The sequence below is a fragment of the Dermochelys coriacea genome, chromosome 9, assembly GCF_009764565.3.
Source record: "Dermochelys coriacea isolate rDerCor1 chromosome 9, rDerCor1.pri.v4, whole genome shotgun sequence".
NCBI lineage: Eukaryota > Metazoa > Chordata > Testudines > Dermochelyidae > Dermochelys > Dermochelys coriacea.
The window spans coordinates 2686819-2702552 of NC_050076.1; the positions used below are offsets into that span (position 1 = coordinate 2686819).

Below are 15734 nucleotides of genomic sequence, written 5' to 3' on the forward strand. Positions count from 1 at the left end.
ACTTTCCTCTCCTCTAAGTGCTTCAGGATTGATTCTTTGAGGACCTGCTCCATGATTTTTCCAGGGACTGAGGTGAGGCTGACCGGCCTGTAGTTCCCAGGATCCTCCTTCTTCCCTTTTTTAAAGATGGGCACTACATTAGCCTTTTTCCAGTCATCCGGGACTTCCCCCGTTCGCCACGAGTTTTCAAAGATAATGGCCAAGGGCTCTGCAATCACAGCCGCCAATTCCCTCAGCACTCTTGGATGCAATTCGTCCGGCCCCATGGACTTGTGCACGTCCAGCTTTTCTAAATAGTCCCTAACCACCTCTATCTCTACAGAGGGCTGGCCATCTCTTCCCCATTTTGTGATGCCCAGCACAGCAGTCTGGGAGCTGACCTTGTTAGTGAAAACAGAGGCAAAAAAAGCATTGAGTACATTAGCTTTTTCCACATCCTCTGTCACTAGCTTGCCTCCCTCATTCAGTAAGGGGCCCACACTTTCCTTGGCTTTCTTCTTGTTGCCAACATACCTGAAGAAACCCTTCTTGTTACTCTTGACATCTCTTGCTAGCTGCAGCTCCAGGTGCGATTTGGCCCTCCTGATATCTTTCCTACATGCCCGAGCAATATTTTTATACTCTTCCCTGGTCATATGTCCAACCTTCCACTTCTTGTAAGCTTCTTTTTTATGTTTAAGATCCGCTAAGATTTCACCATTAAGCCAAGCTGGTCGCCTGCCATATTTACTATTCTTTCGACTCATCGGGATGGTTTGTCCCTGTAACCTCAACAGGGATTCCTTGAAATACAGCCAGCTCTCCTGGACTCCCTTCCCTTTCATGTTAGTCCCCCAGGGGATCCTGGCCATCTGTTCCCTGAGGGAGTCAAAGTCTGCTTTCCTGAAGTCCAGGGTCCGTATCCTGCTGCTTACCTTTCTTCCCTGCGTCAGGATCCTGAACTCAACCAACTCATGGTCACTGCCTCCCAGATTCCCATCCACTTTTGCTTCCCCCACTAATTCTACCCGGTTTGTGAGCAGCAGGTCAAGAAAAGCGCTCCCCCTAGTTGGCTCCCCTAGCACTTGCACCAGGAAATTGTCCCCTACGCTTTCCAAAAACTTCCTGGATTGTCTATGCACCGCTGTATTGCTCTCCCAGCAGATATCAGGAAAATTAAAGTCACCCATGAGAATCAGGGCATGCGATCTAGTAGCTTCCGTGATGTCATCCTGCATTCTGAGTTCAAGTGGGCGTTAATTAGAGATCCACAAATGTTCTGTCTGGCACTTTAATAGGTCCCTGTGAAACCCCAGCACTCACCTTCTCATTAGTCTGTCTGCTAGGAACCCTCCTTGCTGCCTGCCACAAGCCCAAGCTCCGGCTTGCACAAGGCGTATGAAAAAGCTGGTGACCAGAGTGGCTGAGCTGGTGGCTTTTTCAGAATTAGCCGCCCAGGGTTAAAAACATCCCCTTTCTCTCTGAAACCTTAGACCCTGGAGCCGCGGCATTGGAGTTGGGGCTGCCTGACGCCCCCAGCCCCCCATTCTATTTCATGCAGTTCTAATAATACCAATAACTGCCTGGACTCTCCTCTGAGATGCACACCACACAGCTAGTGGACAGGGGCTTTAAGCCAGCTTCACGCTCGGCTGGTGTCAGGGAGCCCCTTCGGCCAGCACCTGGTTTGATGTCGGAGCTGCTGCAGGGGAATCCACCAGTAGCTGGGGAAGCCAGCGTTGGGGCAGCTGTGCGCTGCCCGAGTGGCCTTTGTATAGGGACCCTGCCCCATGGGCCCCACTGGGCTGTCTGGACCTCTGGCTCGGCTGTGTCTGTCGCAGCTCAGGCCTGTCCCTGCTGAATCTGGGGCAAAGGTTGGGCCTGGTCAGACACGTCAGAAGTAAAGAGGAAGCCATCTTCTCCCCCAGAGCTCCATGGGGATGTACCCACCATCCCAACAACTAGGCCAAATGAGAGGTGGCAGGACAGGCCTGTGGGGCTGTGGGGAAAGAGAGCTGAGAGTAAGAAAGGGCCTGCTGCAGTGGTTGCACTAAAAACCGAGATCTTTCCTGAGTGGTAACAGCTAATTCAGACCCAGTTTTCTGGCATGTGTCGTTGGGATTAAGCTTCTTGATGTGCATTATTTTCCACTCATCACCATCAAATTTCATCTGCCGTTTTGTCACGCGGTCACCCGGTTTTGCGAGATCCCTTTGTAACTCTTCGCAGTCTGCTTTGGACTTTACTAGCTTGAGTCATTTTTATTGTCTGAAAACTTGGCCACCTCCTGTTATCTGTGTGACACCAGGGACCTCTGGCTGGGTCCCCTCCTCCATGGGAACTGTCAGGGAGCCATAGGGATGTGCCTTTCTTATTGCCCTCCAATTCTTCTCCCCACTCGTTTGGGGATTTCCTTCTGGCGAGTGTTGTTAGCAGCTTGCCCCAGGCCTGGCTCCAGCTTGGTCTCCCCTCAGGGCTGGCAGTGGGTGCCTGGCATTACTGGCCTGGTGCCCTCTCTCGAAGTCTGTCGAATGGGGGTCACTGAGTTGCTTGTCCTCAGTGAGGTGAGTGTGGGGTGGGGACGCACACCACTGCCCCCCGGGTGGTTGGTTGGCTTACAGACAGTAAGAACTTGCCCATGCTGCCAGCGGCTAAGAGATTGCCCTCTCAGCCGAGAGAGACCCCTTTTGTTTTGGCAGCCAAAGGCTGCTCAGGGAGGTATATTCAATACCGGATTTGTGTACTCAAAGTACGTTTAAAATGGAGTAGGTCGGCTTTTCCCTTTGGGCTCGTAATAAAACGCAGAGAGGTCGAAGCGATATTGTGATCTTGGTTGGAGACTGGTGCCGCAGTGCTTGGGCCACGTTCTCTAACCCTGCACTTGTCCTGCCGCTGTTGTTGGTGGGAGCCCCCTGGGGCCCATCTGAAGTCAGGTTAATTCCTCAAGGCCGGATTCTGTGCTCGCTTGCCCTGGTGTCAGCACAGAGCCTCTTGCACTGGACTCAGCAGAATCCCCAGCTTCCCACGACTGTAGCTGGGAGCAGAAGCTGGCTCCATCGTGACGACTCTTCCTGCGGTTTAACCTACTTGGGCAGGAGTCGTAATAGCCATGTTATGGGGAGCAGAATGTAAAGTTGGTTTGACAAAGTCTCTCTCTTTACATGGAACTGCTACAAATAAAATGTCTTTAAACTGCTCTCAGCTAGTCTGCATTAGGATAGAAACAGACACTTCCTACGTTGGTAGAGGGTAACCCACCTCCCCGAGCGGCATCAGCTAGGTCCATGGAAGAATTCTTCTATCTATTTAGCCGCATCTATGCTGGGGACCAGGTCAGTTTACCAAATGACACACCCCGAATGACGTAGCTATGTCAGTCTAAACTCAAAATATAGGCCAAGGCCACAGATGCATTCTCTGTTCAGACACAGGCCAACTGCAGCACTTGGACTTCAGAGAGGGAGCTGCATGCCGTTAGCAGAAAGTAGAGTTACTCCCCATAACGTAGGTTGGTTCAGTCCAGGCCCCAAAGTCTGCAAACTTTGGCCTAAAGTACCAGTTGTAAAACTAGGGAAGAGTATGCAAGAACCTCTTGCGCAGTTCACTTGACACTGGCTTTATGGTCACAAACTCTGAATTAATTTTAAAAAACACTTGCTGAGAATTCAGATTGCAAACTTAGGAGCACACTCTGTGCTGGAGCTGGGGATCAAACCCAGATCTCCTGAGTCACCATTCAGTGACTTTGCCACCAGACTGTCCTTCCTTTCAAATGTCACGCTCCATGGCTTAATACCTCTTAACTCCATTTGTCTCACCAGCTCCGATTGATTCTTGAATTTTGCACCGCGTTTCGAATGTGCCGTTGTCATAAATATAAAGGAAGGGTAAACACCTTTAAATCCCTCCTGGCCAGAGGAAAAACCCTTTCACCTGTAAAGGGTTAAGAAGTTAGGATAACCTCACTGGTACCTGACCACAATGACCAATGAGGAGACAAGATACTTTCAAAAGCTGGGGGGAGGGAGAAAAAAAGCCTCTCTCCCTGACTGTGTGATGCTTTTGCCGGGGACAGAACAGGAATGGAGTCTTAAACTTAGTAAGTAATCTAGCTAGAGATGCGTTAGATTCTGATTTTATTGAAATGGCTGAGAAACTAAGTTGTGCTGAATGGAATGTAGATTCCCGTTTTTGTGTCTTTTTGTCACTTAAGGTTTTGCCTAGAGGGATTCTCTATGTTTTGACAGGTTTCAGAGTAGCAGCCGTGTTTGTCTGTATTCGCAAAAAGAAAAGGAGGACTTGTGGCACCTTAGAGACTAGCAAATTTATCTGAGCGTAAGCTTTCGTGAGCTACAGCTCACTTCATCGGATGCATTCGGTGGAATGCATCCGATGAAGTGAGCTGTAGCTCACGAAAGCTTACGCTCAGATAAATTTGTTAGTCTCTAAGGTGCCACAAGTACTCCTTTTCTATGTTTTGAAACTGAGTACCCTGTAAGGTATTTACTATCCTGATTTTACAGAGGTGATTCTTTTACTTTTTCTTCTATTAAAATTCTTCTTTTAAGAACCTGATTGCTTTTTCATTGTTCTTAAGAACCAAGGGTTTGGGTCTGTGTGGGTTTGGGCCTATGCAGGGGTTTGGGCCTATGCAAATTGGTGAGGATTTTTATCAACCCTTCCCCAGGAAAGGGGCTGTAGGGTTTGGGAGGATTTTAGGGGGGAAAGACGTTTCCAAGCGGGCTCTTTCACTGTTATATATTTGTTAGATGCTTGGTGGTGACATCAATAAAGTCCAGGGGCAAAAGGTAAAATAGTTTGTACCTTGGGGAAGTTTTAACCTACGCTGGTAAAAATAAGCTTGCGTTGGGGGGTTTCATGCAGGTCCCCACATTTGTACCCTAGAGTTCAGAGTGGGGAAGGAACCTTGACAGCCGTATATGAGAGAAACTGCACCAAATAAAGCCGTGTTGTGGTAACTGCCGGTGGATTTTGAAATGGGGGGTGTGTGTGTGTGTGTGTGTGTGTGTGTCAGAACCACCTGCATTCCCAGCGAGGCTATTCCTTCAGGACCTGAGCCTTTGACATTCTTCTTGAAAAATGGGAGATTAGCGCTGTGCTGTCAGGTGCTGGGAATTAGAAAGAGATCAGCTGACTCCTGCTAGTTTTGCATAATTCCTTCCTTTGTTGTGACTGCTCCTGTTTCTACCTGTGTTCGGAAACGCTTGTGAAATGCCTGGGCATCTGCCCACGCTCTTCCTTTCTCATGCTGTTCACCTTCTGTGCCGAGGAGCCCTTCCCTGTCTGGCAATGCTCTTGGGAGGGGCTGTGTTTGTACTGTAGGGGGGGTGCAAATGGCAAACAGAGGGTTCTGCTGTTGGTCTCCTTCACTGAATCCCGTCTCTGTGACCGGCAATGCTAGAAATGCAGAGGGAGGTAGAGAGGAACTGGAGGAGGAGGAGGAGCTATTCCTGCAGGTGAAGGCAAAGGATGAGACATTGTGGCCTGAGATTTCTCAGGATTCCCTAGGGAAGAAACTCCCTGCTGTACCTTGGTGAGGTGCTGTCCACTTACAGCACGGGTCTCGTAATGCACCTTCCTTCTGCTCTGTCTTGCACCTGCCAGTGTCTGCTTCCAAGCTCAGTGGACCACTGATCGATAGGACCACTCTTGCATTCTCTCCCAATGTGTGGTTCCATTGCTATTAAATTTCATCTGTCCCCAATGTGTGTGGGGACCTGAACAGACCAAGGTGAAGACACAGGCCTTTCCCCAGCTCAGAGTCTGTTTTTAGTTAAAAGAAAAGGAGTACTTGTGGCACCTTAGAGACTAACAAATTTATTAGAGCATAAGCTTTCTTGAGCTACAGTTCACTTCATCAAATGCATCTGATGAAGTGAGTTGTAGCTCATGAAAGCTTATGCTCTAATAAATTTGTTAGTCTCTAAGGTGCCACAAGTACTCCTTTTCTTTTTGCGAATACAGACTAACACGGCTGCTACTCTGAAACCTGTTTTTCGTTGGAACGTTATAAGCTTATAACACACGGGAGAGTCAGGAGAGAGAGCAAAGGTCACCGTGAAGAGTCAGATTATGGGATTTTTCTGCAGGTTATCTGTCTTTCCTGTTGGGAGAGGAACGGGTGTGGGTGGGGATGGCCTTGGCCAGCAAGAAGAAGCAGGGATGGGTGTGAGAGGGACATCTCTGAACAGGGAGGAAGGCGACAGACTGAGCGGCCGCTGTTTATGCCAAAGTGTGATGTCAGAGAAGGGATCTCTGCAGCTTTGCCGTGAATGCGGGCTGTGGGTTGGTCTGGTAGGACGATACGGGAGAGCGAAGTGAAGATGTTCTGTTGTCACAGCCAGTGTGTGACGTCCCACGCTTCAAACCTGGGCCCCCAAGTGCATTTAAAACCACAGTCAACGTTCACTGAGGCTTGAGCTGAGTTGGCTAGGTCAGGCCTGGTAGTGAGACAGTGAGTCCAGCCCAGCTCAGTCTGGGTGCTGAGAGGTCTCTGATGGCTGCTCAGCCGTGTCCTGCTATGTGCAATAGGCTGGGGGTCTCAGTGCATTGCTAGTGGCATTGCTCATGAAGCACAGATCAGCAAAGCGAGCTCTCCTGCGGAGAGGCCTGTTGCTGATCTGGCATGGAACCTGAGCTGCCCTGTGGCCCCTGGAGCTGCGGGAGGCAGGTTAAGTGCTGTGTGCCCTGCAGCTGAAGGGGCTGGAAGTGCTGGAATGGGAGGTCCTAAATGCACATCTCTTTCTGGCTGCCGACTAACCCCTGCCCTGGTTCAGTGCCGAGTCGGACATGCGGAGCCCTTCCAAGTACTGCTTCCAAGCTGACTGCTGCTCCCCTGAACACATCTGAGCTGATGGCTTCAGAGCTGAGTCCAGTCTGTGCATGTGTCAGGGAGAGTGACCGCCTGGCAGGCGCAATCTGCTTCAGCTCTGAGCTGAAGACCCAGGAGGGGACTGTGTGATCTTAGCTGGTGAGCAGAAGGGAGGGAGTGCTCTGCAATTCCCAGCCCAGCTTGTCCCTGGAGTGCAGCGCTCTCAGCAAATGCCTCGCTGCAGCTCTGAGTGAATTGTGCTGTGCTTTGTCACATCCAGACTGTGGGGCCTTCCTGTGACGTCCCCCTTCATTCCCTGTGGGACTTCAGAGTAGCAGCTGTGTTAGTCTGTATTCGCAGAAAGAAAAGGAGGACTTGTGGCACCTTAGAGGCTAACAAATTTATTTGAGCATAAGCTTTCGTGAGCTACAGCTCACTTCATCGGATGCATTCAGTGGAAAATACAGTGGGGAGATTTTATATACATAGAGAACATGAAACAATGGGTGTTACCATACACACTGTAACCAGAGTGATCACTTAAGGTGAGCTATTACCAGCAGGACGACCCATCACTCTCACAGATCTTGGGAGACGGGCTAGTCCTTGCTTACAGACAGCCCCCCAACCTGAAGCAAATACTCACCAGCAACCACACACTACACAACCGAACCACTAACCCAGGAACCAGCTTTCCTTCTGGTAATAGCTCTCCTTAAGTGATCACTCTGGTTATAGTGTGTATGGTAACACCCATTGTTTCATGTTCTCTATGTATATAAATCTCCCCACTGTATTTTCCACTGAATGCATCCGATGAAGTGAGCTGTAGCTCACAAAAGCTTATGCTCAAATAAATTTGTTAGTCTCTAAGGTGCCACAAGTCCTCCTTTTCTTTTTGTGTGACTTCAGACTCCCTCATTCCCCCCACCCAAGGAATCATACCTCTCTCTGTTGTGGAAAGAGACATTACAGGCCCTAGGACAAAGCAGAGCTCCCTATTTCAACATGTACTCAGCTATTGAATCCAATAGGAACCTTGGGGATGTTTAAAGGAACTAGAGCACATCCTGCTTCCCAAAGCGGGAAAGGAAGCTCTCAATCCTAGGAGACCCCTACCCTCCAGTGGCCGCTCCTAGACTTGCAAGCAGCCCTGGCTACAGAGGTTTTTGTGCTGCTCGTCCTGTGGGGATTGTGATACGCCGGACTCTGAGCACCTTCTACAAGGTGGTACCGTGGACCCCGCAGCTGTGCTTATCAAGGGTGGCTGCTATGCACCTTAGTCCACACCTAGTGAGGTCAGGCCTCTTGCACACATCACTGGCCTACACAATTGCCTTTATCAGATAAATCTGTGGGCATGGATGGGTGTCAGCTGTCCAGTGGGAGAGCGTTATGGGGAATTGGTTACTGGGTGCAGCATGGCTGACCCCAGGCAACCAGGAGTCCTGAACTGGGCTCCAGAAATAAAAATACCTCTGGCTTTCTTTATTTCCTTCCTGCTCTCTGAGCTTTCAGGTCTCACTTGTGTCATGTTTTCAGCATTTCTCTGGTGGTAGGCCTGGTAAATGGAAGCTGAAATTTGCACATCATCACCTGATTCCAGGAGCTGGGAGTTATGAGTAAAGAACCAAAGACCATGAGACTTGCGAGAGTTGGCAACAAGCTGTGTGTGTTAAAGGTAGTCAGTGCACGTGCTCATTGGCAAAGGCGTACCCTCTCCTAGGGCCAAATCCTGCAGCCCAAGAAAAGGATGTTGCATTTCTGCTGCTCAGGGGTGCAGGAGTCTGCATTCTTCAGAGCACAGCGATGTGGATGGAGGGAGAGGGGAGGGGAAGGACAAAGGTGGCTCTATAGTTACAGGCGTGCCTTTTGTAAGACCTGATTCAAAACCCAGCCTGGAACGCTTCCACCAAACAGCCACTGTTGTTACAGGACAAACAATGCACCTGCTGCCAGACCTGGTCACTGGGGAGCACAAAACATGGCTCCACACCAGGATCTTGGAACCCATCTCTCATTGATGTGCTTTGAGATTCTGAAGTTTGTTCCCTTTCACTCAGGAGGTTCAGATGCATGCAGATCAAAGGTGATCAAGGGTGTGTGATAACTGGGAAAGAGAGAGCTGCTTGTTTTATAAGTAGTGAATGCAGAGCCGATGCTGGTTTGACTGTACTGAAGGCAGAAGAAATTTAAACTATAAATAAACACTTTCACTTAAAGCTATTTGAAGCCTGTATTTTTCATGTGCCCCTGGGAGCCTGGGATACAGTGGAATGTTACTTATGAAAAACTACTAAAGAGTAAAGATCAGATGGGAGAGGGAGGGTGCGATGCAGTGTAGGCTTGTCACATGCCTAGATCTCATCCTGCAAACAGTCACATGTGATTTAACTGTCCATGTGAGGTAAGTGCAGTGAGATCAGTGGGGTGAGCATGAGCACATGTCTATGGCATCAGAGTCCTACTTCAGAGACTCCTCTATCCCTGAAGTTATTGAAATGAGTTGTGCTTGCATTTGCTGCAGCAGAAAGCATTGAACCTCCAGTCTAATGCACTGGCTCTGTCCTTGATACTGTGGGGTTGTCTGTGTGGACATGGTGGTGTGCTGGAGGGAACTGCATGCAGGGTTTACTCAGAGGAAACTTGGGCACAGGTCTCTAGAGGTTCCAACATCTTAGTCATTCAGCTGGGTACGGGGCAAAAAGACGTCATCTGACACTGTTGCCATCTCTGGTAATATTTGACTGGAGCAAGCTGTGGCATGCTGGCTTCTGATTGAAAATGCTCAGTGTGTATCCGGCTCGCAGGCCGGATAAGAGCACTAAGCTTGTGGTGCAACCTCTGTGGATTCAGGTCACCTTGGTCAAGCAGAAGTAGAAACAAATGCAGAGCTGACCGTTGCCTAATCCATTAATACAGGAATGCGGTGGCTTGGGGCCCGCTATAGCTGAGGTAACTTTAAATGCTGAGCATAGCAAACATCCTAGGCAGGCGAAGGCCGGCTGTCTCCCAGCGTTCCTTGATGGGTTTCCTGGTAATGTTCACTATGTTCTCTTCCCCATTGCCTGCCCCCTGCATTTTCTGCCTCTAGCGGTTTAAGCCAGCGCTTCTCAAGCTATCTGACGCGGGGGACCGACAATTTTATTTTCCAATGTGCGTGCAGACTGGCAGCCGATGGCTTGCGGACCGGCAGCGGTCCGCAGATCACCACTTTGAGTAGCCCTGGTTTAAAGCAATCTCAGCTCCTTCATTTGTTTTCACTTCTGCCTCTTCGTTGTGACCTGGATCTGGATGTTACCCAAGATCTCTGATCTGTGAGCCAAACTGCTGTGTGCTGCGAAGGTCTGGATTCCTAGCCCCGTGGCCAGAGAAAACGCAGCTGGCTCCTTTCCCCTTTCTGAGCGTATTGGAGCTCCACAGTAGGAGACTGAAATGAGGAGCCTAGTCCCTAGCACGATTGTTATAGGCCTAAATCTACCTTGAGAAACCCTAAGAATCCACTCCTGGGCCTGTATGACCCCACTGAGTTCACTGGCAGCTTCACCTGTGGCAGGGCTGCCAGTTTTGTCTCTGTTAACATCTGGTTTACTGTGGCCAGACACTCTCTTCACCCTTGTAGGTTGCCCTGTTGAATGCCTGTCTCCTGGCTCTAGGGACTTGTGCACGTACTCCAGATGCACAAAGCCAAGGCTGATGGTCCAACTTCTGATGGCTGATCTGGACACACGGACTCCCACTCACAATATGCAGAGCGTCCTGAGAGAACGGATCATGCAACAGTCCCTCCAGCCCGCAGAATACTGGCTCTGCTCCACCACAAGGTTAGGGGAGGGTTCCAGATGCCCTGTTACCTTCCTCCTTATCCTACAGGTTTCAGAGTAGCAGCCGTGTTAGTCTGTATTCGCAAAAAGAAAAGGAGTACTTGTGGCACCTTAGAGACTAACAAATTTATTAGAGCATAAGCTTTCGTGAGCTACAGCTCACTTCATCGTACAGCTCACTTCATTGTAATGCATCCGATGAAGTGAGCTGTAGCTCACGAAAGCTTATGCTCTAATAAATTTGTTAGTCTCTAAGGTGCCACAAGTACTCCTGTTCTTTTTCCTTATCCTACAGTGCTACTACCATGGGGGGACAGGGACCCAGCCCAGTGTAGCCTTTCTGTACCCATGCCACATTGCTCACAGTTGAGAGTCTACATTTTGAGTTCCTCTGAAGTCAGATTAGCAAGATTTTAATATAATTTCTTTAACTAAAATGCTAATCCTGGCTCCCAAATGCCTCATTAAATTAGATGCACTTTTAATTAGTTTTAGTTCAGAATCTCCCAAGTAATTGAAAGCTTTATAGACTGGATTCACACATTTACACCCTATTTTACAAGGATGCTGTCAATGTCTCTTTTAGTCGTCCCCCCTCACACCCCCAAATTGTAGATTATCAATTCAGTGTAGAACCAATGAATTCCAAAATCCCTGCATTTTTCCTCCGATTTATAATCCAAGCCTATGTAATAAGTAACATCTTGCAGTAGTTCAACAGAAACAATGTTAAATCTCTCCTTTCTCACTCATTATTAAAGCTGTTTGTTTACTTTGTCTGAAAAGGGTGAAATGCAACCAGACGGAAATGAAAGTGACTGGTGGGTCTATTTCACTTTCTCAGTGTTTGCGTTGCAGTCACCTCTATTTTAAAATAAAATCACCTGCTTCCACTGAAACTTTGAGCTATTTCTCCTCCTAGGTTTTTTGTGAATGCTTGACTTTTATTTCTTAAACAACCTATACCCTAACTTTTTGGATCAAGTTTCACTTGCAATTGCCCCTGTAAAGGTGATGGTTTCTTTTCCTAACTTAATATGCATTAGCAATAAATTCTTAACAATGCTGCTATAAACAAAGCCTGTTCTGTTCTCTGGCTCTGATAAACAGTGCCAATTGCCTGTTCACTGCTTGGATTTTATGATGCTATAAAGCACCATAAAGTGGCTACTAAATACTAAAATAAAACCAACACAAAAAAGACCTTGTAAAGGTGGTTTGGCCAAAATACCAGCCTTCCTTGACAGTTATTCCACACAGACATTCTTCTCCGTCTCTTCTCATCGCCCTATTTGCACGCCCTCCACCCCGCCCCCCCACACGGTGGTATGGCACTAGCTAAGGCACTCTCATGCTGGGAGAAAACCCATAATGGTGCTGTGAGGACCTGACACTGTAGGTGTTTTTATCTCCACCTGCCATGATTTGGTGCAGCAGAACTGATTTAACGTGCTCCTTAACCCTCTAATGGGTGGGGATCTGTCCTAGCCTTGAACAGCTCCTAGAACTGTGATGCCACATCCTCCCTTGGCAAATGGCCGGTCGGTCAGTTATTCTGTTCTTGTAATTCTAATACATTGCCTTGGGGTTTCACCTGGATTTCCTTGCCATGGCTTCTAACTTCTGTTCTGGGTGATTCCTTTGTGGTGGGGGGAGGGGTGGGCGGCGAGAGAGATTTCTCCTTCCTTCCCCAGAGGTGCAATAGGAAAAACCTAAACCGCCTTGTTTTCAGCTCTTCGCTGTCCCCACCCCCCCTTCCACACATCTGCTCTCTGCAGCCTTCAATGCGTTTGCTCCATCTGCTGATTGAAGAGGTAATTTCACAGTAAGGAAACTGCTGTCTTCTTGCTGTATCTTTCACAAGTGCTATGGGGATTGCTAGGGGTGGGCGAAGATTAAGAAATGGCATGGATATTTCCCTTCCTTAAATCTTGGATTTTAAATGGTTTGGATTACAGGTATGAGATCAGCAGCTGACTATAAAACTACATGTTTTGGATGCTTGTAAACTACCCATCAGCCTGGAAAGATTTGCAGAATAACTGACAAGTTCTTACATCAGGTACTTGGATGGATAGGGAATATAGACGGTACACACACGAGCTCTCTCGCTGTCTACTTTGTGATGTACCCCGAAGGCCAATATGATCCCTCCTTCGTCCCATCAGAGGGAGCACGCTCCAGGAGCTTTGGACCCCACCGTCTTCCCCTCGACAGTTTCTCTGAAGTCACCCCTCCCCTGTGGTCCTTTGGGGAGGGAGGGGGGCTAGAGAAGGGCACGCTTGTGGCTGCTGAACTGCAGTGAAACTTAGACATGGGTTCTAGTCTCAGTTCTTGCCGTGTCAGTTAGGTCGCTGGGTCTCATTTCCCCATCCACAGCACTTCCCTGCTGCTCGGGGTGTTGTGAGGACAGGCCCATTGAAGAGTTTTCGGAGACTAATGATTACGCTGATGAGAAGCACAGAAAAGCCTGTGAATGGATAAATAAACAGGCTGCTGTGTTTTATTGTGCACTCTGGCTTTGTTCTCTCTGTTTTATGCTTTGGCCCTGCTGGTGGCGAGGCCGGCCTTTGAGAGCTGGTTCTTGCAGGGCCGTGGGTGCTGAAGGCACCTGTTCTGTTGAGAGTGTCTCTGCTTTGTGTCGGTGTGCCCCAACACTCTCTGCGTGTGTGCAGAGCAGAAATGAAAGCCTGGGCGTGTATAGCAGCTGTCTGTCACAGCAGGATCTCTTCAGCTAGGCAGAGCGTGGCTCTCAGTACATGACTTGTGTTTGCTAGCTCCTATTTGCACGTCTTTTATTTGTATCCACTAAAAAGCAAGGGCTTCGTTCTCTTCTCAACTCTTCCCCAAAGCAGCCATGTTTGTATAAACAGGATTCTGGACACGATTTGGCTTCCTCATTTTGATATTTCTAATACCGTGCCCTTCTTAAGGGGCCAGTCTCCACGTTAGTACTTCTGCTTCTGGCATACACAGTTCTGTTGAATGAGATAGTGAATTGGGGAGGTCTGTGATCTTTCTCACCATGGGGTCCACCTGTCGGCAGGGGAGAGTGAAGTTGCTATTATCTGATGCCGTATATTCGGCAGAATGGTCTGCTGATAGTGTCCCTACCGAGGGACAGCCTCTGTGCTGGGGATGGTGAGTGCTGCGGAAACACAACCTCCGTAAGGGCACTTTCATCACAACAGCTATAAAAACTAGACCTAAAATGTTCGATTTCTTTGAGGTTCCTAATTTTGATTGTACCTGTAAAGATGATCTAGATCTGTCATATACCTTAAGCTTTTTCATCCGCCTTCTCTATTGTACGTTTCTTATGAGCAAAGCTTTCGTTTCAATTTGTTTAGTTATTAACATAAATCTAGAAACTGTTGGGGTTGAATGTCTTGGAGCAACATATAGTGAAAAAAGATGGTCTTGTGGCTAAGACAAATTAAACTAAATCAGCCAATCTGGCAATATTTGATGCTTTTTCTTGAAGCCCCAGCTTCTGGAGGCAATGATAGCATGAGAATCTCAATTTTCTTTTTTATAAAAAAGTTTTTTAGCCCTCGTATTTGCAGAGAAAAGCTTGAAAATGTGACCTGAGTGCACATTAAAGGTTAAAAATCCAGAATCAAATGAAAAGACACCCCCACCCCCCAAAAAGAAACCCTCATGATGTTTAAAACAATTGTCTGACTTTTTGGGGCCTGACTCTTTTGACCATATGCTGGCTTAGCAGTTCTGCAGCCTGAAACTCAGTGAGCTTGTGAAAAATTATCCCAATCTCTCTGTGCTTTTCTGGTTTCACGTGGGAACTCTGAGGTATCCAGATTCTGTGAGAGAAGAGAGCATGAACACAGTGTAACCAGCTGGCTCCAAACTCAAATGCACTGGCAATCTGGCAAGGTTTGCAGCTGGATTTCCTGACTAAAGAACTTCTTTAAGAAGAATCCAAGATTGCAGAGGTTTAACAGAATCTCCTGATTCTCTTGATGGTTGCACTGCTCTGGCCCCAAACTCGTGTTTTTTGCACAATCAGTACTACCGCTGGAGGGGGCAGGAGGGGGGTGGATGCAAAAGGGAATGTGGGAACCAACAGGCTAAAACAAATTGATTCCAGGAATAGCTTTTCCTGTGGGTATTTTTCATCTTTCCATCAGTGAAGTTACTGGTATCTCACCAGCTCATCAAGGCAGTAGGTGCTCTCTAGCATGATAGTGTGAGCTTGTGCCCGTTCTAGGCTTTGTTCTGGAATAGATCAAGAACGAAGAGATTAGACCTTACAGTGTATTACAACCAGCCTGCGGCCGCCTTGTATTTCCCCTTCCTGCTATGCCACACTGAGTGGAAAATGGTTGGTCGTGGGGGGGAGAATCCCCACTAGCTGACAGCAACATAGCCACACAGCTGAGCAATTCCAGCCATATACAACCAGCCAGTTGGTTATAGTATGGAAGGGATGTGATCAGTGGAAAACAGAGAACCTGTGAAGAGCAGAGTGTGACCAGTGCCAGGGTGTTACAGTAGCAGCTGGCTAAGTGACTCCTGAAACAGTCTTTATATTGTGGAAGTATTAAGCCTCTGGATGTGCCACAGCGCTCAGCGATATCGCCTCTGTGTTGCAATGCACCTGTCAATGAGATAGAGGTAGCTGGAGCTGCAGCACTTACACTCTCTGTTTTATTGACTCTCTAATTAACCTTTGATGGAGGAGCAAGAGCAACGCTGCAGCTGCCGTGCGCCTGTCAGGCCATTGTTCTCAGGGAGTGATGGACCGCTAGACGGAGCTAGTGAGTGTGATTCCCTCACTCTAGCTCCTGATAAATTGACATGGCAGCTTCTGCCAAATCCTCTAACACAGGGATTCTCAACCTTTTTCTTTCTGAGCCCCCCAGACATGCTATAAAAACTCCACGGCCCACCTGTGCACAATAACTGGTTTTCTGCATATCAAAGCCAGGGCCAGCGTTAGGGGGTTGCAAACAGGGCAGTTATCTGGGGCCCCACACAACAGGGGCACCCATAAAACTACATTGCTCGGGCTTTGACTTCAGCTCCTGGTGGCAGGGCTCAGGGCCCAGGGCTTCAGCCCCATGCGATGGGGCTTCAGC

General features: G+C 48.4%; 1 protein-coding gene across 1 annotated transcript in view; it reads left to right on the forward strand.

Moving 5' to 3' along the window:
- MB21D2 (Mab-21 domain containing 2) overlaps positions 1–15734 on the forward strand; it is an 84315-nt gene that overhangs the window by 48966 nt on the left and 19615 nt on the right. The gene's annotated exons all lie outside the window — the stretch shown is intronic.